The following is a 23329-nucleotide window of genomic DNA, read 5'->3' as shown; positions in this document are numbered from 1 at the left end:
GAGTCAGCGAGAATAAATAATAGGCCCCTATGACCTAAATGGTAAAGAGCTAACAGTGCCAGGACTTAAGCCCAAGTTTTCTGGCACCAACCGAAAGATCTTTCCACTAAGCCGCACTGATGGCATTTGGCTGCAATCCCACGAGGACAACCAGTGGCAGAAGATGGAGCTGATGGAAGGAAAAGGGAGGGACGAAAGTTCTCTCCAAGGGCCTGCAAATGGGACAGATTACTATACAACCTGCCTGTTTGGCCAGGATCATTAAAAACTATGGGAAAATTGTATGCATGAGGAACAAGACAGACTGAGAAGAACACAGACTGGTTGAGAGCAAAACTGGTTGAGAGTACATATGTATACGTATGCAGCAGATGTACTGTTTTACCTCTTCCAAATATATGCAAAGTAAGCTATAAATTAGTACTAATCAGTACCCGTGAGGTGAATTAATTAAAAAGTTGTAATTCACAAGAGGCCTATGTTACTCAATAATGGATCACCAAAGCTTATGAATATGAGAATTAATTACCTGCACCAGATGTTGAAGGAATGCTTAATTTCTTGAGCTGTTGGTTGCAAGCATCCACTGATTCTATACAGCTTTGAAATGAAGCTAACATTATTGTGTTTACTAAATCATTATTTTAACAAACAGCCACCACTTACTAATGACTTAATAATCAGTGCCTTGCTGTGCTAGGGATCTTATACTCATCGTTTCACTGAACCCTCACAACAACTATGTAAAATGGACATAATTATCATCATTTTATATGTGCTAAAAAAATAAAAAATAAAAAAAAAGGCTCTGTGACCTAAGAAGCCAAGGTCACACAAATTACATAAAGAACCGCACATATGAACTCATGTCTGCCAAATTCCTCCCAGGCAATGGCATTTGGTTCAAATGAACCCCTGACAATTCTGGTTTCCTTAACTCCAAATGACTGAAAATTTATCCCATTTGTAAACCATTTGGTTTTGCCTGTTTTTCACCCGAAGCTTGGAGAGACTCTTGAATCTTAAATCTGCAGGCACATGAGTCCATTCATTTCATGCTATGTGTTCATTTCTTAACTTGTTTCTCAGTTCCACTCGAACCAAAACCAAAATCAAATGTTTTCTGCCTGGTGGGTTGCACACATACAGAGCCAAATTCCAGTCAACACTGCAAGGGCTGAGAAGCAGAATGAGCACAAATAAGCCACAGCCACAAAATCCCAAAACCGCACTGTGTGCGGCTGCAGGAAAAAGGAAGCAGTAGAGAAATTAGAATTTAAAAAATGGATTCCATGTGGTTTTAAGTTTTTAAGATGTTTTACATTTTAATAGTATTTTTTTTTTACTTTCTACAAGAAACCATTTTTCTTGGTTAATAGAAAAACACAGGATAATTATTAAAATTACCAATGACAGTTTGGCTGGGTATAGAATTTTTGAATCACAGACTTCATAAATGTGGTTCCATTGACTGCCTTTACCCAGCATTGTAGAAAGAAGTCTGAGGGATCCTTAATTTTGTTTTCCACTGTACTTGTTTGGTGGTGGTTTTTGTTTTTTGCTTTTTGTTTTTTCCTTTCCTGTCTGAAGATTTTTTAGGATTCTTTTGTTATCTATGGAATTCAATATATTCACAGGCCAAGTCAATATGTTTGTCAGACTTACTTAACTCTTCTTGATAAGATTCTCATGACAGGTTCACAAACGACTTGTGGAAACATTTCATTCCATACGATTCTGAAGGTTGCTTTCATCATCTTGTATCTATGTCATTTTTTTTCCTCCATCCAATGCTTCACTCATGATTTGGTGCTCTACCATTATTTCTTCATGACTTGGAATTTCTACTCTGCTATTATGTGTGTCCTTACATTATTTTCTGGCATCTGCTTTATCCCAATAATGGCAATGGAATGTCAGTCAAAATGCAATGAAATATCTTAGGAGATTTAATGTCCTAAAGTTTATAAGAACAAATCCATAAAATGAAATGGGACACTACGGGGGAGGAAGTGGGAAACAAAAGAAATTAAAAGAGGAGAGAGAGCCAGCCAATAAAAGATATCAAAATGAATTTTAAAGCTCAAATAATAAGAACAGTGGTAGCCCATTGCCAGTCTAAGCAGGCAAATCAAGGGAACGGTATAATTTTGTTTATTCTTCAGAAGGTATTTCAACTAGGAAGGGAAAGGACTCTAACTGGCAATGGCAGTGAAGCTCCTAGCTAAGCACTGAGGGAAAAAAATACCATGCTAGAACCTGGACATACATTTTATAACTTCAGTTCTGAATGAATTTAAAATGTCAATTTAAAAAAAAATAAAAATATTTGACAAAATTAATAAATATTTATACAATCTTCATCTATAAGAAGGCTTTTTGAAGTATTTCCCCAAATGCATTCAAGACCATAAGGTAAAAATCAGACAAATTTAAGTCTATGAAAATCAATTAGAAAAATAAACATGGAAAGCAGTAGAGAAAGATACCAATGGGAAATTCACCAAAAAAGAGAGAGAAAGAAATACATATGGCCAAAAACAAGAAAAACATTTAACCTCACTATAATCAAAGCATTACAAATTGAAGGAAACTCTTCACATGTTCTCAGCTTCCATCTCTTGCTTCAGAGTCTCCATTTTTATGCATTTGTGAAACATAAAGGGAAGATTTGATTCAGAGAACCTGATGAGAACTCAAGGTGGCAGAACTTGATGGAAATTGGTCAGAGAGAAGACAAACATGAGCTGGAATAACAACTGTGCCCTGTAATAAAAAAGACAACGGGTAGGACTAGGCTCACATCACAGAAAATTCACCATGGACAGGGGCAGTCAAAGAAGACATTTTAGGAAAATTGGGCCCTTGAACTTGAGAAAAGACAACCAGTACAGTGGACTCGGGTATACTCCAAACTTGGCAGCCTGCCTCAGGTGATCAAAATGGCTATGAATTCACAGACGATAACCAGACAGTAGGAAATTAATTCAGTCTAGATGGCAAGAAGCTGTGCTTGTGAGTCATGCTTTATAGTTCAAAAAAGTCCTTTGATGCATTATTTTCACATAATCTGCTCACCAGTCTTGGTATTAGGCAATGCAGAGACCATGCCCTCATTTTAAGAAGAGGAAACCAAGGCTTAGGGAGATGTGCTCATGTATGTGCAGCTGTACCACTAGATGTTACCAGAGGAGGTACTTTAGCCCCAGCACAGAGGGCAATGCTGCCTTCTTCTTCACCACCTCTGTTGCCACGTAGAATAACAGTAACCAGCTCCGTACTTCTACGTCAAAGCTGCATGGAGTTCAAAGAGTGGATTCTCATCCAAAGCTCAAGTTCTTGTACTAAGGAACACCAACTGGTGTTGGATATAAAACGTTAGTAGACAAGAGTGTTCTTAAAGAATCCAGATGCTCTTACCACCAAGAAACCCTTGTTGCTATATAACTGAATCTCCTTCTAGAAAGAGTAGGGAAACATGATAATGGAAGTATAAAAGTTGCTTGCCCAAGGGCATCATAGCTATAAACACATAAATTAGAATACAAACTAAATGTCAGATATGCTCTAAATTCTCTTTCACCTCTGACCCTTATAGGAACCACGGATTGAGTAGGAGGTAAACACACACTCAGAAAAGAACAAACAAGGCAAGAGGACTGGAAACCACTTGATGATAAGGGGTGCCCAAGGAAACAAGGGACTAGAAATAAGAAGATACTGGTAGACAAGAGTGATGTGTGTGGTGCTGTCTTAGGAAAGACTAACTCAGTTCAAATTGCGTGGCCACAAAGAGGGAAATTGAGACTGAAGTTAAAAGGCCTGGGAGTCAGGGTTTGCTAAAGGGTAGAGCCATCCAAAGATGAAATAAGCAGCTTCCAGGAAAGGGAAAGAGAAGGAGAGGAGGAAAACAGCTGTTGAGCTCCTGTCTTGATCTTTGACATGCATGACTTCTAACCCCTACAACAATTTTCATACCTGGGCATTATCAACCCCCTCTTCCAGGCTGGAAAATTGTTACTCAGAAAGAAGCCATCTGATCAACATCAGGGGCACTGAGTTACTGAATGCCCCATCAGGAGGATGTTAAAACAGAGGATGGAACACCAATTTAAATAGATTTAGGCATCACATGTGACAGGTTGTGGAAAAAAATCTTTATGATCCCTTCCAGCCAGGGAATCCCATGATTCTGTTGTGTTTGGGTGTTACTTCCTAATCACAATGAAGTACCGTGTCCTTCAAAATACTGAATGGAAAGATAAAGCCCCACTGATACTCAACTGCTGCCACCACCACCATAATCACCACCATGATGACCACCACTACCGTGACCACCACCATGATCACCACCACCGTGATCACCACCACTGTCATGACCACCACCATGATCACCACCACCATGATCACCACCACTGTCATGACCACCACCATGATCACCACCACCGTGATTACCTCCACCATACCACCATGATCACCACCACCATGATCACCACCACTGTCATGACCACCACCATGATCACCACCACTGTCATGACCACCACCATGATCACCACCACCGTGATTACCTCCACCATACCACCATGATCACCACCACCATGATCATCATTATCAGTAGCAGCATCTGTTGTATGCGGGGGACTAGTATAAACTATAATTACAGATACCGATTGCCATTAAACACAACGGCTGCCGAGGTAAGGATTGTTGTCATTATTTCATGGATGATAAAACTGAGCCAAATTATTTACAAAAGGTCATCAAGCAAGTAAATGGCAGAACTCAGACTCAAGCCCATTGTTGTCTGATTCCAAGCCTGATACCATCTTCAGAATGCCCCATTCTCTCCCTAAATCCTCCTGCATGCCGCCATGCCAATCCTGCACCTGAGCGCAGAACATACTGCATTAGGAAGGAGAGGAGCAGTGGTTGGAGCAGTCCCTGCTCTCGTGGAGTTTTAAAAAAAATGTGTTCTCCTGCGCAGAGCTACCACAACAAGCATTACTTCCACGCTACTGTACTCCTCGAGAACATAAAGAACTTGATGGCATGATAAGAAGCTGACAGGCTTCTAAGCTCACTGTGGCTCCAAAAGGTGGCTCCAGGACACAGTGGCATGCCATCTGAAAGCCCTACCCACAGAACCTCAGGAGGCAAGATGCTACCTTGCAGAGTGTAGCTCATTTGAAAGATTCATCCCTGCAATGCCACATTCCCCTCTCTGGGGATGCTGACTTGGCTTGCCTTCCTTGCAAGGTGCGAAGGCCATCCATAACTTTCCCCACACTCAGCAATTTTTCTGACTTTCTGGCTCTTTCAGCTGAGGCTGCAATGTTAAACATGTAGTTTTGTAAATTAATTCTTTGAAGATTCACTCTTGTCAGCTAACTCTCCTCACTGCAATAAGCCAAGGAAGTCGCTTACTAGCAACTGAATTTTCCACTTTCATGTACTCCCAAGTCCTTTTAATTTAAGACAGTGTTCCAAAACCCCTATTCAGCAAAACTCACCAGTTATACACAGGAATCTCTAAAATGCTCACTTAAAATTAATGGAGAAAGTTATCATCTCATCGTGGCCTTAGATATTTTTAAAAACTGTCTCAGTATATCATCAAGAGGAGAAAGGAGACAGAAGACGAATAAGTCTTCAGTGATCATTCAACTCAAAACAACCCCAATCTTTCAGTTTTATTCTCTTCTCCTCAGCTATCATCTGCACCATAAATAGCCTGTGCCAAGTTCTAGAAAAGTGCACTAGAGGTGAGAACTCAGAAGAATTCACAGGTGAATAAGGAAGGGACATACAATCCGCCATAGGGCAGAGCAGGCAGCCCTCAGAGGAGCAGGGGTGTCCTGGGGCAGCTCTGGGCTGGGAGGCCTGAGCTCTGGGTTTTGGTTCTTCAGCATCCCTAATTTACCCCATACATTTGCACAAGTTATTTCCCCTCTAAACTTGCTCATCTATTACAACAAAATAAAAAAGTGGAACCAGATCATGCTAAGATTCCTTCTACCTCTAGCTTTCTAAGAGTTAAGAATAGCAAAATGTTCCAGGAGAAAAACAAATGTTCTAGCAGAAATGAGGAGAGTGGTTCTCCCTGGCTCGATCTGAGAAAGTGCTGGAAAGGCTGCAGTCATGTGCTGGTCTGTGTGGAATGCCCAGGATGTGGGTGGATCTGGAGGTGAAGAATGTCTGAGAGACATTCTTGTCAAAGGAAACAGATGATACCCCTACTGCTGCTGAAGATGAATGGAGGGGGAAGTAAGGAAGGGGGAAGAACAGAAGGAAAAAGAGGGGCAGGAAAATAATAATAATAATAATGACAATAATATCTGCATAGCCCTCGGTGGTTTATAGACCAGTTCCATACACACTGGCTCCCTTAGCTCTCAGAACTAAGCTGGGAGGCAGGGATCGGCATTTTAGTCCATCTTTATGGACTCAGGGTTGACCCTACATCTAGTAAGTGATGGAGCCAGGATTCAAACCGAGGTCTGGCTGACAGCCAGCCTCACATCATACAACCGTGACCACAAGCTCAGGATGCTGCCACCACATGACGTAGTGTCCAAAGGAGCTCGACACGCATGTATTCAGCAGTGTTCATGACAAACACGGTCTCCAGAGGCAATGAAAGAGAGCCCCGCTGTGTTCTGTCTTGATCACCTCAGGACCACAGCTTGCAGTTCTGGGTCCCACACTTCATAAGGAAAATTGCCCAACTGGAACATTTCAGAGGATGGTGAGAATCTTTATATCCAAGTAATATTAGGGACAACTGAGGCATGTTGGGTGGCTCTCCTGGAAAAGGGAGGATATAGCCTGTACCTAGCATTGTTTCAGAGTTATCTTAAGGTCTATTGTATCAGCCAGAATCCCAACTGGGAACAGATGGCTGTATCAAATTACGTTAATCAGAGGAAGATTTGTTTACAGGGGAACTATTTGCAACGGTACAAATGTAGAGGAACCGAAAGGATAAGGTTGGTATCAGAAGAGCTAGCTTGCCTAGACACAGAGGATGTTGAGAGGAAGTCATCATTGAAACATGAAGAAAGTCACGTAGAGAGAAGATGTCCCTGAAAGAAATGGTGACCATCAGTCGGACAGGAAGGACAAAGCCAGTCAAAGGTGACCTCACAAGTAGGAGCCTAGGGAATACAGACAATGAAACTTATTCTCTCTCCTGTCAATTTCCTGCGAAGATACCGTTGTGGCCAAATCCAACCAGAAGTCAGAGCATACAGGACCCCATGGATGAAGTTCCAAGTTAGCCCCCCAGGACAGACAGCAGAGTGGAGAAGGTGAAGGCAATGTCTGGACGGACAAATGGAAGACATCAGACAGACACAGCTATCCCATAGAAGAATTAGACATGGTGTGAGACCACTAGAGAATAAGTGGGGGACCGGCAAAAAGAATTAGGAACAAAGGGATGTTACAAGGAAATGAATTTTAGCTAAATTTTAACATAAGAAAGGAACAAATTGACAGCCAAAGAGAGGTGAACTAGGAAGGAATACTTCCATAAAGACTACTGAGCTCCCCAGCCTTGAACTTCAAGTCAAGGTTAGAAGACCAGTGAGTCAGGAACGCTCTAGAGGAAATCCAATGTTAGGCTGGATTCAATGACTTATAAAATTTCTTCTAACTGTGATATTCCAACATTTTATGAAAAAAGGAAATAAAAAGCAAAATAGTAGAAGGGATTTTTTAATTAATCTAGTAATATTCTCCCCCTTTTCCTCCTCAACCTCCTCCCAAATTAAGTATTTGCGTTCATCTTAACCTGGCAGCTAATGGAAGATGCCTCCTGATTAAGGATGGCACCAGAGATAAAGTTCTGATTAGGCAAAATTCTGGAGACACTTGAGTTGTTTTGTTTTTTTTGTTTTTTTTAAATGAAGTTGTTGGTTTTTTTTTTAAGATTTTTATTTATTTATTTATTTATCTGAGAGAGAGAGAATGGGAGATAGAGAGCACGAGAGGGAAGAGGGTCAGAGGGAGAAGCCGACTCCCTGCCGAGCAGGGAGCCCGATGTGAGACTCGATCCCGGGACTCCAGGATCATGACCTGAGCCGAAGGCAGTCGCTTAACCAACTGAGCCACCCAGGCGCCCCACTTGAGTTGTTTTTAACAACCTTCTGCCTTGTTTATTGTGGTCCTAGGATGACCTTGACCAGGAGAGGGAATGTACTCTCTAGTCCAGACCACCTCAAACCACTTTCTTCATCTTCTTGAGGAGTACCACATTTGCTCACAAGATTCTGCTCCGTAATTCCCCACAGTGTCTCTAAAGTGGGAGCAGATTATAATGAGAGAGTAGCTGGCAGATAATTTGACAACTTTATTAACGTTTTAAGTTTCTTCTCTCTTGTTTTCCAAATAATAGTTTTTCCCGTCTTAATTACCAAAGGAGTTTCACTGTGATCACTATCGAGCTTAGTTAAAATCTAGATTTGCTGATGCTTCCATTTCCTGAATTTCCAAACCAATGCTTCAGAGAAGTTTAGCAATTGCATAATTACCCATAATGTACTTTATATACTAGAGGCATCTTGTGGGCTTTGTATTAAGTGAATAATAGCAATGTTGTTTTGAGTGAATAATAGTTTCGTTAACTCCATTGTTACTAATTTACACTTAGAAAACCAAGGTCGTTTGGAAATGTATGCACTGGAATCTGCCATATCTTGGTTACACAATATGCTTTTCATTATTGCACAATGTCTTGAAGAATGGAACTAATAAAGCTGATATTTCATGGTGTCGGGTGCAGACTAGCAGTTTGATGTAATGTTTCAGCTCATGACTCCTTGTATGCAAAGAACAGATTAATCTATTCAACTGGAGAGAAAGACCACCCAAGGTTTAACTGTGCAGGTGAGGCACAAAAGACTGGCTCATAACTATTTCCTCCCAGAATGAATGTAACCAATTGGCACAACTCCAAAGCAAGCATGACAGAGCCATAGGTCGATAGATTCAATTCCTATTCTAGAAGAATAATGAATTAATTCAGTCATGTTCAGTAAGCCAAAATACTGCAGCCATTAGGGGAATCTTTTAGGAGCAATGGTTTTGATTTCTTTGTTCCTACATAGAAATAGCAAGTGGAGGACTTGATCTTGTGACTGGTCCATGTTATAGCATGTTAGCGAGGAGCTGTTCATGCACAGGCATGCCCCATAAGGGAGGCAAAATGAACCCCGCATTCCTGGCAAAATCATCAAAATGCGATTCTCGGTGCCAGAACTTCACCCAATCACCAAAAAATCCTTGTCACATGCATAATCTCTCCTACCCTCACTCCAGTATGAGCTTGTTAAGTCCTAAACTGAATGGGCAATGTCTACCTCTTCTCTACATTTCTTCAGCAAAATCTGCCTTCACTCACACATTTATTCAGACATCATTTATAGATACTCACAGGCACTCTGCCTGCACTGTGCAGGAGGCTTTCACAGACCAGATCTCATCTCAACCGCATACTGATGCATGCCACTATGTCATTCCTGGTTTGATCATATCTTCACTCTCTTCCAGCAACGTTGATCCACACGCTTGCTAATGCAGATGGGGAAAACAAACTTAGAGTGGATAGTGTGCTTGCCCAAATCACCTGCTCTCTTCGCCTGTTCAGGCTGCTATAACAAAAATACCAGAGGCTGGATACCTTATCATCCACAAAAATTTATTTCTCACATTCCTGGAGGCTGGAAATCCAAGATCAAGATGCCAGCAGATTCAAAGTCTGACAAGAATTCTCTTCTTGATGCTTAGACAATAGTTTTGTTTGTTTGTTTGTTTGTTTGTTTGTTTTGCTGTGTCCTCACATAGAAAGGAAGAGGGGGTTTTCTGGAGGTAGGGCACTAATCCCATTCATGAGGACTCCACCCTCATAACTTAATCACCTCCTAAGACCCCCCACCTCCCAATACCATCCCCCTGGGGATTAAATTTCACCATATAAATTCAGAGGTGGAGAGGGAGGACACAAACTCAGTCTATCACCCCTGGTAGGAAGTCATAGAGCTGAGGTAGGATTCCAGGTCCATCATAATGCAAATTTCATGATTCTTCTACTATATCAAAGTATGTCAGATACTGTCGTCTCCCCTAGACTGTACCATAGTCCTTTTTCTCATGGGCTCCAACAGCATTACAGGGCACTGTCCCTCACACCCACACATTCAAATGGCTAGTACTTACTAAGAACTTACGGCATGCCAGGCACTGCTCTAAGTGCTTTACAGGTTGTTTACACATCGTTCAGTCTTCATGACAATAATGAGGAAAGTTACTAATATTATCCTCATTCAACAGATGAGCAAATGAGGCACCAAGATGTTCAGTAACTTTCCCAAGGTCACCCAGCTACAAAGTAGCAAAGTTGAAATTCAAATCCGAGTGTGTGGCTTGAGGCTGTGCTTTTTTAGTCTCTACACCACCCTGCTTTGAGATTTCCTCCAACAACATAGAGGCGTTTATTTATGGACAAAGCAACCATTTACTAAATGCCTCCTGCATGCCAGCAGTGAGCAGGTCCTGGGCACCCAAGAGCTAATGAGACAGTGTGGTCCTTTCCACGCTAGAATTTTAGCATAATGGGAGAGACAGATATTAAACAAGAGCTATGAAGGAAAACACTTACTACTGGCAATGCAGAGGTGGGAGACAAGATCCTTTTTAGACTGAGTTGTGAGAAAATGCTTCCTGAATCTAATGGGAGGAGATTCAGCACTTTGGAGAAATGTAAGTGATGCATGGGAATGAGACCCACTCTGTCTCTACAGTTCACTTTCTCAGTCTGAGTTTCATCTCAATTTGGACCCTTACTAGCTTGGTGCTTTGACTAGGTTACTTCTTTGAGATACCATTTTTTCATCTATAAAAGGGAATAATAAGCACTTCATAGGTTGCCAGGATCATTAGAAAGAATATAGAGAAAGCACCTAGTCGAGTCCTCACCTCTGTAGATACTGAACAAAGCTTTGTCCTTGGCCTTTCCCTCTCTGAGCTGGGGACCATTGTGCCATGGGGGCAGGTGTCCATACGAATGTTATAGCTCAGCCACTCTCACACCTGAATCTTCGTGGCCAGACGTGTGAACTGCTCTCAGTAAGTGTCTGAAATGAAGCAAATCTGAGTGTCGGCTGTGCATACATGGGCAAAATGATGCCATCTACTTTTCAGTATCTGCCCTCAAGTGGTAGATCATCAGAGTAAGCTCGGTTCTGCTTCAATAACAGGAAAAAACAATCCCAAATGCCCAGAGACTTCAAACAACAAAGGCTTATGCGACTTGTCACCATAACCGACTAGAAAGTCCACTGGACATCATCCTCATTCAGGGACCCAGGCCGACAGCAGCTCCATCCCTGTTTCCAGGGTGGCTGAGACTGGTCAAAGCAAAATGGCAAAGTGAATGCTGGCCCTTGCGGCTTCTGCTCAGACACGACACACATCACCTCTGCCCACACTGTATCATCCACGACAAGTCACATGGCCACACCTAATTTCCAGAGTCCATGGAAGAGTGATCCTATGGAGTGCCCAGAAGAACAAGAGACAGTCGATGGACCGCTCCAGTGACCCCCACAAAGAGTCTGTAAAGACACTGCGCATGCCAGGTGAGAAGCGATGGCAGGGGGCGGCTGCGGGGGTGGGGGGTCTTCCAGGAGAACCATCAGCATGGCAGCCCAGCAGGCTCCCCTCCCCTCTGGGTAGCTTCTCAACATTACCCAGAGCTTTCCAAGCACTTCCACTCAAGTAGCCCTACTGTCTGGGAAGACGGAGCTCACCCCTCTTCATATTTGAGACCACAGACACCTCCTACTGACGTGCAGTTTCTCTCACGCCTGTGGTTTCATCTTATTAGTTCAGTGGGTTTTGCATCCTGCTCCATCACATAGCTCGGTGTGTTTTAACAGCAGAGTTGATGCTTAGTGACAGTGCACGGTGCTTACCCCGTGTTTCTGCATTACCACTGACCTATCACCTCATGCTCCTGGAAAAGCTCAGTACGAGATTCCTCACAACTACTCTTGGAATTTTCACGAATTGCCCAAATCTCTAAACCATCATTTTCTTACTTAGATCATCTTTCTTTTCCTGAATAAAAATATTGCCATTTACTGAGAACCCATTATGTGCCAGCCATTCTCTTATTATCCGATTCCATACATTATCTACTTTACGTCATTCCCAAGTCAGAACTGTTTTCTGAGGAAGGCACAGAATGACTGTGGTTTCCACTGATGACGGGACATGGAGGCTCGGGAAGGTCAATGGTTTGTCAGAGCCACACAGTAAGTGGCAGAGAAGGAATGTGAACCCCGTTCCAATGCCTCCGAATACCCCCATCTTTTTCCACTATGACCACTTAGCTTCACTAAGAAATCCACCTCAGGTTTCCATCAACACAAAAGAGAACCCACAACACCAGCTGCATTTCCTTCCATCCTGAGTGTGTGATCTTGGCTTGATCTCTTTCAGGGACAAACTGAATATAGTGTCGTTCATCAAGAAACACTACATTACCTCACAAGTAGCACCGTGAAGCTCCAGTAAATTACAGGAGCTGAACAGGATAGCCCCGTTCATCAACCCGCCAAACAACTCATATGTCACGCATCAGCCTCACAGCCCCTGGGATGACAATTCACACATGGGGAAGACAAACTCCTATGCAGCACAAGCCCTTGGAGTCCCCAGTGATGAGTCCCACTAGGATTATTTATAAAAGACCCTGCTTCCTGGTCAGGGGGGCGGGGGGTTGGAGCCAAGGGAAAGAAGCAAAGCAGTGGGCTTAAGTGCAGTGCAGTTTTCCTGATGGGCTTACTGGGCTTTTGCTGATCATCCGTGTGTCAGTTAAATGGGGACCCTGGGGGCAGTTCACAGGGGCTCAGCTGGAGGGAAAATCAGCACACAGATCAGCTCCACCTGTCAGGTCCAGTTCCAAAGACAGACAGCCTTTCTGAACACAGTACTGCTAAGTGACAAAGCCACTCCATCTTACATTTTATACGAGATGGATCAGAAATGACATTGTAAACATAAAAGCAAAGGCTGATGTAAAAAAAGAAAGAAAAATAGATTGAACAATGAAAAATTGTAAATCCCTACATGTCAAAAAAAATTCCCCAAACAAAATTGAAAGGCAAAAGAGAACCTAAAGGGAAACATGTTTGTAACTTCAATGATACTGTGTCAATCACATTAATACAGCATGATTCATACTAATTGAGTTAAAATGTACATTTTTTTTTTTTAAGGAAAAGGACATTCACAGAAGAACTCTAAAGGGTCAGTCAGCATGTCTAAAACATTTATCCGTAATGGTAATTAGGAATACAAATTAAACTAAGGTAACATTTTTTACCTAATTGATCTTTTTTCTCTTTTTAAGATAATTCTGAGTGCTCTTCGGAGGGCCATAATGCAGGCCCTTTCCCTGTGGAGAGTGCTATGTAAATTCTAGGAAAGCAATTTAACAAACTGTATCAAAAGCTCTATGAACGTTGTCGTCTTTGATCTAGTAATTCCCTTCTGGGAATCTGTCTTGGGAAAATCATCAGAAATGTGGGTAAAGATTTATAGTCCAGAATTTTCAATGTTATTTATAATAACCAACTTCAAAAACAAACAAACAGAAAAGAATGGGAGCAACCCAAAGAGCAAAAATAAATAAATTAAAGGCAGGGTAAGGTGAGATAAAACAGGGCAGGGAGCTACAATAGAGTATTAAAAGAATTATATGATGACATGGGGAAATATTCATAATATAGTGTCAGTTAAAGGCAAGCTTTGTTACAACTCTCCTAAAGGAAAATACACAAACATATATGTAAACAGTCATACCTCATAGCTCACTAATACGTTCATAAGACAGGAGCAAACACACTAAAATACTGGCAGTGATTATCTCTGAAAGGTACATTATGGATGATTTTTTTTTCCTTCTTTAGATTTTTCTGTATTTCCCCAATTTTCCAAATTAACATTATATATATTATTATATGTTATGTATTTATTAAATATAAATTTATTAAATACATTATAAATTTATTATATGTAATAAATTTCTATATTTATTAATATAGTATATATTTGTTTTATATAATGCATATTATACACATATGCATTTTTATAATAAAAATGGTTTTTGAAAACAGAATATGATAGATTGAAAATCTTGCCCCAAATTATTCCCTCCCTGTATCCGCGCCCTTGGGTGGTATCTTACCACTGAGTCTGAGCTTCGCCACATAACTTGACCAGAGGGATGTGAGCCACTGTGTTGCAAACAGAGCTTACAAGGTGCTTACACCCTGAAGCTTGTCTTAACTTGCTGGACTTGGAATCTGAAAACAACCATAGCATGAAAGAGCCCGAATTAGTCTATTGGGTGCTGAGAAACACATGGCCCAGGTATACCCCTCATCACCCCAGCCATAAGCCAGCTAGCCTCCAGAAACAGAACGTACCAGCCAACCAGCAGCTGACCACAGATGCATATGGCAAGCCCAGAAAGCATCCGCAGAAAAACCACTGAGCTGAGCCAAGCCTGAATTGCCAACCTGGAGAATTATCAAATAAATTGTCATCATTTTAATCCACTAAGATTTGGGGGTTTTTATTATGCAACAGAAACTAAATGATACAGGGAAAAATGTACTCCAGTAGTAAAGTTGAAAAATCTTGGGTTTCCCCATTGGGGACATTATTTGACCTCTCCAGAACCCCATTTTTTAATCTACAACTTGGGAATAATACCACAGGCTTCCCTGGGTAGTTGTAAGCATCAGGTGAATTCATGTACATGACATATAGTAAGGCTAAATAAATATGCAATGAATTTGAATTACCATTAATTGTTAGGAACTGTTGAGGGGAAAGAAGCATTTAAGAACATGAAGAACAGATGATCAGGATACGTCCATCTCCACAGCCTAGGAGTGGGTTAAAAATATTATTTTACTAGTCAAAGGATTTCATTATTATGAGCAATGGATAAAGCCTTGGGCTGGTCTATATCCTACCTTTTCTGCTGACTTAGAATATGACATTGGATGCCTTTTATATTGATTAAGGCAATTAATACCTAAATGGTGGTCCCTTACGTCTGAGCCCATTGCAGTGGAGCAAGGGAAGAGCTGTGAACAGGGTTATTTCAGATGTAAAGCTTAGACTCTCACAAACTGGTGTCCACTTAGTTCACCTGCCACTCACAGCCCACCCCAGCCCATATGCTTAGCACTCCAGCCAAAGAAAATAGCTTAATATTCTCAAGACAGAGTACACAACTCTTGTACATTGCTTGTGCTGTTCTTCTGCTTAGAATATCTTTTCCTATAATCAACTCCTAGTCATCCCTTCAAGACCTACCCCCAGGAAGACTCCTCTGAGCTCCCAGACAAAAGTATCTCCTTCCCTTGTGTTCCTACAGCTGTTTATCTTAGGCCAGGTTCGCTAGAAGTAAGAACTAAGACAGGGGTGCTTGTGCCCATGATTTATTAAGGAGCTCTCAGGAGGACACTTAAGGAGGAGAGGGAAGCAGGATCTGGCAATGGGAAAAGCTAAGCAAAGATGTGGACTCAGCTGAAGTCTACGTGGAACGTAAAACCACAGAGCTGTCCCACCGTGAGGCAAGGGGCCCATCTGGTCTTCTGTATCCCTGTACCCCCATAGGAGTCAACCATTGGCTAGAAGCCATCGTCAGGGAGAGGGCCTAACCTTCCAAACATTTCCAGGGCTGCACCCATGATCCAAGACAATTCTCAAGAGGAGGGGGAGCCACGGCCAAAGGGATCTAGATGGGCACCAGCAACGTCTGCCTCGGTCCACTCAGCACCCCTCAAATGCCTTTGCGACTCACATTAAATCCACTCCATTTAGGTACAGCTTCGTCAGGATTCTGATGGGTCATCTTTCCTGGAGAAACTTACAAGAGAGGCTGTTGCACTGGTGCCAAGCTCATATCTGAAACTCATCACTTCCCTCCTCCACCACCCACACGGACTTTCTCTGTCGGCTAGCACCTCTGCTCCTCTGTGTGGATTTTCCTGAGGGAGAGGGAAGATCCAGATCTTTGCCTGAGGGTGTCTGATGTCTGAGACCCTAATTACCATGCCCTAATCGGGCCAGAGCCATGGAACTTGCCCATTTACTGTTAAAATTGAGTGTGGGAGTGCCTCGAAATGCCCAGAGGATCACCTCAATGCCAAACATATCTCTTCCCATCCTGATTACGAAGCAGCCGCCCCACTTCTTCATGATGACTAGAACCAATTACGGCTACCAAGATGGCAACTCCTTTCTTTGCCCGATGATTATGGGCACAAAGAGCCCAAAATGACCAGCAGTGGCTGTAGCTTTAAGTTTAGTGGGCCCTTACTGTACTCCCTGGTGGTAACATTTCCACTGTGGGACCCACGATCTCTAGATCCTCAGAGCCCAAAGTTGCAGAGCTGGCAGGAAGCACAAATTCCTTAAGTGGGTCCCCAGGGGTGACGGCGAGCAGAGTTACTCCTTCTAACTCGTAGCTCCTGGACCCGTGTGTCCTATGTACTCCACAGCTCGACTCACTGCAGAAGCTACACTTCCCACGCCTCCTTGCCACCGGCTCCCTGAGGGCAAGGTCTCTGTTTATTGATCTCTGTACATATAACAACTCACATTCTACTCATGGTGAGGAGAAGAGAAAAAGGGCTTTCTCATACCCACAGACACCATGTGTCCGGATGGTCTGACTCACGTTCCTCCATCAAAGCATCAGGAGTATGGTCCTAACTCCTAATACAGGGACAATGGGTCAGAACATTAAATTGGGACCGTCCCAGGTTACCCGAAAAACAGTTGGCTACCCAATTTGGGGGCAGTTCTTTTAAGAGCTAGCAAAGTTAAAAATACAGTTAGCAGTGTATGTATGGTCTGGAAGAGGGAGGGAGATGCCAAAGGCCAGGGTTTCCAAGGGCCCCGACCCTGGAGAAAATCTGACTTGGAAGATGAGCTCCGTTTCCCTGCCAGGCTCCCTTATGTGGGAATCGGGGCCGGAAGGGGTCACAGCAATGTCAGGTCTCTGCATCCGGGCCGCATCTGTTCTGGGAGTGAGGGCAGGATGGGCGGACGGGTGACTATGGAAATCTCCCTGGCCACAGCCAACCCTGAATATCCTGCCTTGGCCAAAAGGGGCCTGGAGAGGAAGCAGACTCAGAACAATTGGGAAAGGTCTAAAAACCGCAAGAGTCTGATGAATACAGCCAAGAGGCTGCCCGGTGATGCAATTCAAGGGAGACAAAAAAAGAAAGAAAGGGGGGAGAAGGAAAATAAGAAAAAAGAACGCCCCAGTCCTACCCAGGAGCATTCATCAGTCAGCGTGACCTTCCAGGAATCTGCTGACAGACACAAAGTGTTCTGTGTGACTTTCTGCCTGGGACCTGAAATGACTGCGGCTCGCAGGGAAGGAGGGAAGACAGGAAAGGGGGCTGGAGCGCGGGGAGGTTGGCGGGGGTGGCCTCCGTTACAGGCACGGCGCTGTCGGGCGCCATCTGCTGGTGGTGTGAGGAACCACACCCACCTCCCGGACCCAACGAAATAAAACCGTGTTTCTGAAAGAAGGTATCTGAACCAGAGAGGAAAAAAGAACATATATATATCCACCTATGATGAGCCAGATGCTTCCACATACCTTTCATCTCCTTTGAATGTTATGTTCCTTTTAGGTGAGAATCCCTATGCTCGTTTTGCAGATGGCAAACTGAGGTTCAGGGAGAGGACTGATTTCACCGAGAGCTAGAATTGACCAGTCTGTGGTCCTTGAAAAATCATTCCTCCTTCTGAGTCTATGAGGGCTGAACAGTTCCTGGAGTGTAAATGCTCGCTGAGTGAATGACCGAGTAAGGCCTGAGTAACTCTTCTTTTTTTTTTTTTATTTGTCTGTTATGAACCCAACAGAATAGGAAAAAGGAAATGCAAAGCTGAGGATGGCGGCTGGGTCTGTAGATGGTGCTCGAGAAGGCACCCAGGATATTTCCTGCCTCCCTCGCCATCCCCCAAGGTCACAAACTACTTCAAAGCCTGGGACGGGTTGTGTTGCTTCCTGACCTTTTCCTCAAACTGAGCTGTCCTGGAGAGGCCACGGAAGGGAGAGTTGGAGAGATAGGGCTGTCCAGGCAGGTGCCAGATTTCAGGGACTTGAACTGGTCCGAGGTGACAGGTGGCAGGCTACCACGGAGGGTTCTGAAAACCCATTTGCTATTGTGACGGCTTTGCTCCAACCACCCCCTTGTTTCCTGTCCAGACCCTCCTTCCTCTCAAATGTCTAGTGATATTCAGGTACATCAAGTCTCTTCATGCTACCTACCCCTACCTACCCCTACCTTCCTCCATCCCCTTCCCCACATATACACAATTCCCCCAAATACAAAAACACACCTACGCATCCATACTCCCACACACAGATAAAAACTACACCAGCCATGGACTCCAGCACAGTAAACCTCGGCATCCCCAAACACACTGGGGTCTGTCACATCTTTGAATTTTTGCAATACTTTTATTCCTCTTATTCTCTCTGGCTGGGATGACTGGCTTCCTCAGGCAAACTCCTATTCAACCTTCAAGACCCATCTCCAATATTACCGCCTGATGAAACCTCGCTCCAGCCCCCTTCACTATGTAGTGATTCTCTCCTCTGAATACCCAGAGGTCTTTTTTTCCTAGTTTACTACAACACATAAAGCACGGTCTCCATCTGTGCATGCCCTAGATATAAGCAGTGTTCGTTGAATGAATAAATGAATGAATGACCACAGGCTTCTTATAAACCCTCTAAGAAAGAGAAGAGGAGTCAAAGCTGACTTGAAAAGGAGGCTGAATGCCATCAGTACAATCCCCCAGATTTGGGCACAAGCACCTCTCAACCTTTTGGTCTGGTCCAGAGCCTCTCAACAGGTATGACTGCATTTATGGGGGGAGAGGGAAGCGGGAGACCCCTAGCTTTTGGAGGAACAATGCACAGCTAGTCCAAGAGAACAATGATCCTCACATGCAGCAGCAGGTCAGGGGGACTGAGACTCGGGAGCCCAGCCTCCAGCACAGCTCCTGCACGAATCTGGTCTAGCACTGGACACTCCTTTCTTGCGCTCAGGCTCTGATCTCTGCTGATATTTTCCTGGAAAAGGTGCCTTCCAGAGTGCCTAGGCTAGGGAAACAGCATCTTAACTGTTTACTAAATGAATGGTTTAAAAATGAGAGGATAAAAATGATCAAAACCAGCAGTAAATCCACTGATCTGAGATTTTCATCCCTATCCCGAGACCCGAAGTCTTCGATTGCAGTGGTCTCTCCAGGAAAGAAGGACATCAACATTTAGGAGCATGTACTGTGCACTGGCCACTTGACCTGCAAGCCAAAAGTGGCTTCAAGGTAGATGTTGCCGTGATTTTCTGGGGGACAGAGGCCCAGAGAAGCAAACTCCTCCAAAGGTGCCCAGCTTGTCGGTGGGGCAGCAGGTCTCAGTCCCGGGGGGGTTGACTTCGGCAACCGCGCCCACCCCACTGCACCAGGCGGCCTCCCGCTGCACACTGGGGGCTGGAGACCAGGTCATAGAGACTGCTGCTTTCTTTAGGGGCTTGTCCACTAAACGACCCCTTTGCAAGTCTTCGTCCCACTTGGGAATGATATCGACTCTACAGAGGGTTTAAGAGAACCCTCCGTCTACCGGGATGGAAACCACAGACAGGAAGGCAGCCCTTGAGCCCCTGATTTTCACTGGGCGAGCACGTATATTGCCTACCCACCACAGACTAGGGGTGGGCTGGCCGATGGACGTGAGGCTTGAAGAACAGGGGCTCTGGCCGTCCCACCCACGGCACACCCCTGGGACACCTGAGCTGACTGTGCCTTGTCTGGGAAGGCAGTTCCTCAGGCTTTAGGAATATAACACTAATTCTGGGTTGCCAATCAGCATGCCACCACTTTTTGCTAAAGCTTGGCAAAGGCAGAGAATCGAAATCATGTTCTGCAGGATGTGAAACGAAGTTTCCAGCTAGCAAACTCTTGTTCGGCCTTCCCGCATTGTCACGGGGCACGACAGAAACACTCATCGTATAAGCCAAAAACTGCCTCGGTTTTGGAACACGGAGGCAAGGAAAAACACTGAGGTCTGATTCTTCCAGCGAGAACGGAAGCGTGCATGAAAATGGCAGGACCTTCCCTCTGGGAGAGCAAAATTCCCAGCAGGGGCAGAGATAATCACACCATTATTTCTCATGTATTCATTTCTTAACAAAAATGCGCTGTGTGAGGACTAGGTCCCAGGCACTGTCCCAGGCCCCGGAGACGCAGTGGGGACAGAACAGACAAGATCGCCCATCCGCGTGAGGCTTAGGTGCCCGGGGAGGAAGATGGATACAAAGCCAGTGAGTGAATCCCAGGTGACAGAAGATGACGTGCACCGTGGAAAAGAGACAAGGGGAGCAAAAGGGAATGAGAAGCCCAGGCAGTGTGGTGTGAGGCCCTGAGAGCCACAGGACGAGTAGTGTCCTCTCTGTCTCCTGAGGACAGAGGCAGGCTTCCCGAGGGGGTGACCCGGGAGCCACAGAGCACGTGGCTCCTCCCGCTTCAGCCAACAGTCAAAGGCCCAGGGGCACCAGGCAGACAGCCGTCCTTGGGGTTGTCGACTAGCACATGTCTTAGTCTGCTCGGGCTGCTGTGACAAAATACCACAGACGGGGAGGTGCTGAAATGACATTTATTTTCTCACAGTTCTGGAGGCTGAAGTTCAACAGCAAGATGGCAGCAGGTTTGGTTTGTTGGCAGCTTCTCTCCTTGGCTTGGGGATGGCCACCCTCTCTCCCTGTGCCTTTTCTCTGTGCACGGGCAGCCCCCGTGTCTCTGCATGTTCAAATTTCCTCTTCTGATAAGGACACCAGTCATATTGGATCAGGGTCCCCTCCAAAGACCCCCTCTCACCTGAAGTACCTCTTTAAAGGCCATGTGCCTGACAAGGACCGCACCCCCTGTGAACTGTCCACGTCCATGTCCCCGAACCGCCCGCCCCTTCCTCACTCCCAGACCTGCTGCTCTAGCATTCCCAATGGGGCATGCTTCTTGCAACAGTGAGGCTGCCAGTCCTGTGACCCCCATTCCCACGGTCATCTCCTCTTTCCCGTCCTTCTGCCTCTTGTCACCCAGCTTCGGTCCCCATTGTAGTCAGCCTGTTGCTCACCCACCCCCCACCGTTCTGTCCCGGATACCTCCCAATCCTTGTTAAATACAGTCAATCACCTCCTCGAGGCCTACATCCAAGTTCCTGAACATTACTGAAGAAAATCCGTGTAACAACCCCTGGTGTTCATTCCAAGTTCATGACCACAAATCTCCAAACACATTCCCACCACTGCGCAGCAGTCCTGCCGCCTCTTTCCCCTCGCTAAGACACTACGTAACTCCTTCTCTCCTCCCTCCCACTTCCTGCAGGGGAAGCCACCAGAAAGACACCCTTCGATGGGCCCACTTCTCCCCCCGGCTCCGTGGAGAAGGGCCCTGCTCGTACCCAGGGTGGATCTCTCATTTATATACTGAAAAATGGTGCATCTCTCAAGGACTTGGCTTCTCTGCGAGCTCCTCTCTCCTCCCCATCCTGCCGTCCCTTTCTCCAGGATCACAGTAATCACACGAGTCTGCACATGCCCTGTCTTCAGCGAGGGCGAGAGAGAGCATCTGGACACAGGGCACATGGGACTCAACTGTATCATTCTTTCAACTTTTCTGAACTTTGAACTTTTCAAAATAAAAAGGAGAAATAACCAAGAATGAAAAAATGTAAAGAAATTTGTTGAGGGTTTCAGATGGGATCCCCTTGGCTATTTGTGAGAGACTCCAATCAAGATTTAAAGAGCTTAAAAAAAAAAAATTCCCCTTGCCCGCTCCCCATCCATTTACTCTTCTGGACAGCTGAACTCCTCAAAAGGGTCTTCCACGTTCCTTGCTCTCACTGCCCCGCTTCCATTCCTCTGAATTTTGTTGGGATTCTAAAGACTCCCATGGTACCAAGTCCAGTGGACCCACACATCCAACCACCCGCTGGGTCTCTTAAATTTAACATGTCCCAAACCGTGTGCAATGCGCCCCACCCTTAGTCTTCCCTAACTGAACTTACCTGCTGCCACCATTTTGCTGGCTGAACCCCCAAACACAGGAGACACCCTTAATTTCTCCCCGTCCTTTAAGACTCACATCTAAACAATTAAAAAGTCCCCTTGGATCTACCTCCAAAATACTTCCTAAATCCACCTATTTATTGCTCCCTGTGTCCACTGTCCCCCACTTGGAGCCACCATCCTCATGGTCCTGGACTTTAGCGACGGCCATCCCTACTGATCCCTTCGTCCAACTCTGCCTCCTTGTTACTCATTCTTCCCGCACCATCTCTCCCGCCCAAAAATACCGCAGGGACGGCCCCGTCCCCCTCCTCACCGCAGGAAGGCCCAGAGTGATCTGGCACCTGCCTTCTTGTCCCCCTCCTGTCACGTGGCTCCCCTCCACTGCTGTCACACTGGCCGTCCCTCACTCCTCTGGACACAGCTGGCCCGTCGAGGCCCAGGTGTCTGCACTTGCCATTCCTTCTGTCTGGAAAGCCCTTTCCCCAGCTCAGCTCATGGATGAATCGTTCTCAGCCTCAGTGCTCACATTAAACATGGCCCTTCCCTGATCAGCTAGCTGAAGCAGCCCACCTCCCCACCCCCCCGCACCAGCCCCGAAATAATCCCACCCCAGCGCCAGAGAGCTTCCTTCAGAGCCTCCTCTTGCCCCTGGGGTAACCATCTCTACTTCCAACTGTGCTGGCAATGCCAAATGGCAAGGAATTTCCTCCAGCCTTGCCACAGTGTGAATAGATGAGGGGGCCACAGCTGAGCAGAGGCATCGCGAGGAGACATGAATGGAAGCATCAGGATCTACGTGCTCACATAGCACCGTCCTGGACAAAGAGACCTGCTCAGCCCTTGGAATGTTCCAGCCTCACAAGGCTCAGGCCGCTCGGAGCAGGTGTCTCGGGGACTACAGTCCTGGCTGAGCTGTCTGAGCTGCTCCAGAAGCACATCTCCAGCCAGCTCCTCTCAGCATTTAGGGGAGACCCACCCAACCAAAGACCTGTATCTGCACAGGTGGCCACCTGTGTAGACTCCTGACCCCCAGCAAACAGGACAAGAATGTTCTTCAATGTTCAGTTTCGCTTTTCTCCCTGAATCCCACAGTTGCTCCTCATGACCTACGGGCACACCATGCCCTGGCATTCAGCGCCAACCGCCCACTCGGG

The 23329-nt window shown here is 45.2% G+C and overlaps 1 long non-coding RNA gene across 2 annotated transcripts in view; it reads right to left on the bottom strand.

Moving 5' to 3' along the window:
* Positions 1-10285, bottom strand: part of LOC141373474 (uncharacterized) — a 102487-nt gene extending 92202 nt beyond the window's left edge. For both annotated transcript variants that reach the window (XR_012379531.1, XR_012379530.1), the window contains exons 1-2: positions 10216-10285; positions 9434-9570 (exon numbers count right to left, since the gene is read on the bottom strand). This is a non-coding gene — a long non-coding RNA (uncharacterized lncRNA). The remainder of the gene's footprint in view (positions 1-9433; positions 9571-10215) is intronic.
* Positions 10286-23329: the final 13044 nt, after the last annotated feature.

Source organism: Callorhinus ursinus, unplaced genomic scaffold, assembly GCF_003265705.2.
Source record: "Callorhinus ursinus isolate GAN/ISIS: 27379988/994484 unplaced genomic scaffold, GSC_fseal_2.0 scaffold10, whole genome shotgun sequence".
Lineage (NCBI taxonomy): Eukaryota > Metazoa > Chordata > Mammalia > Carnivora > Otariidae > Callorhinus > Callorhinus ursinus.
This window is presented reverse-complemented; position numbering and strand designations above follow the sequence as displayed.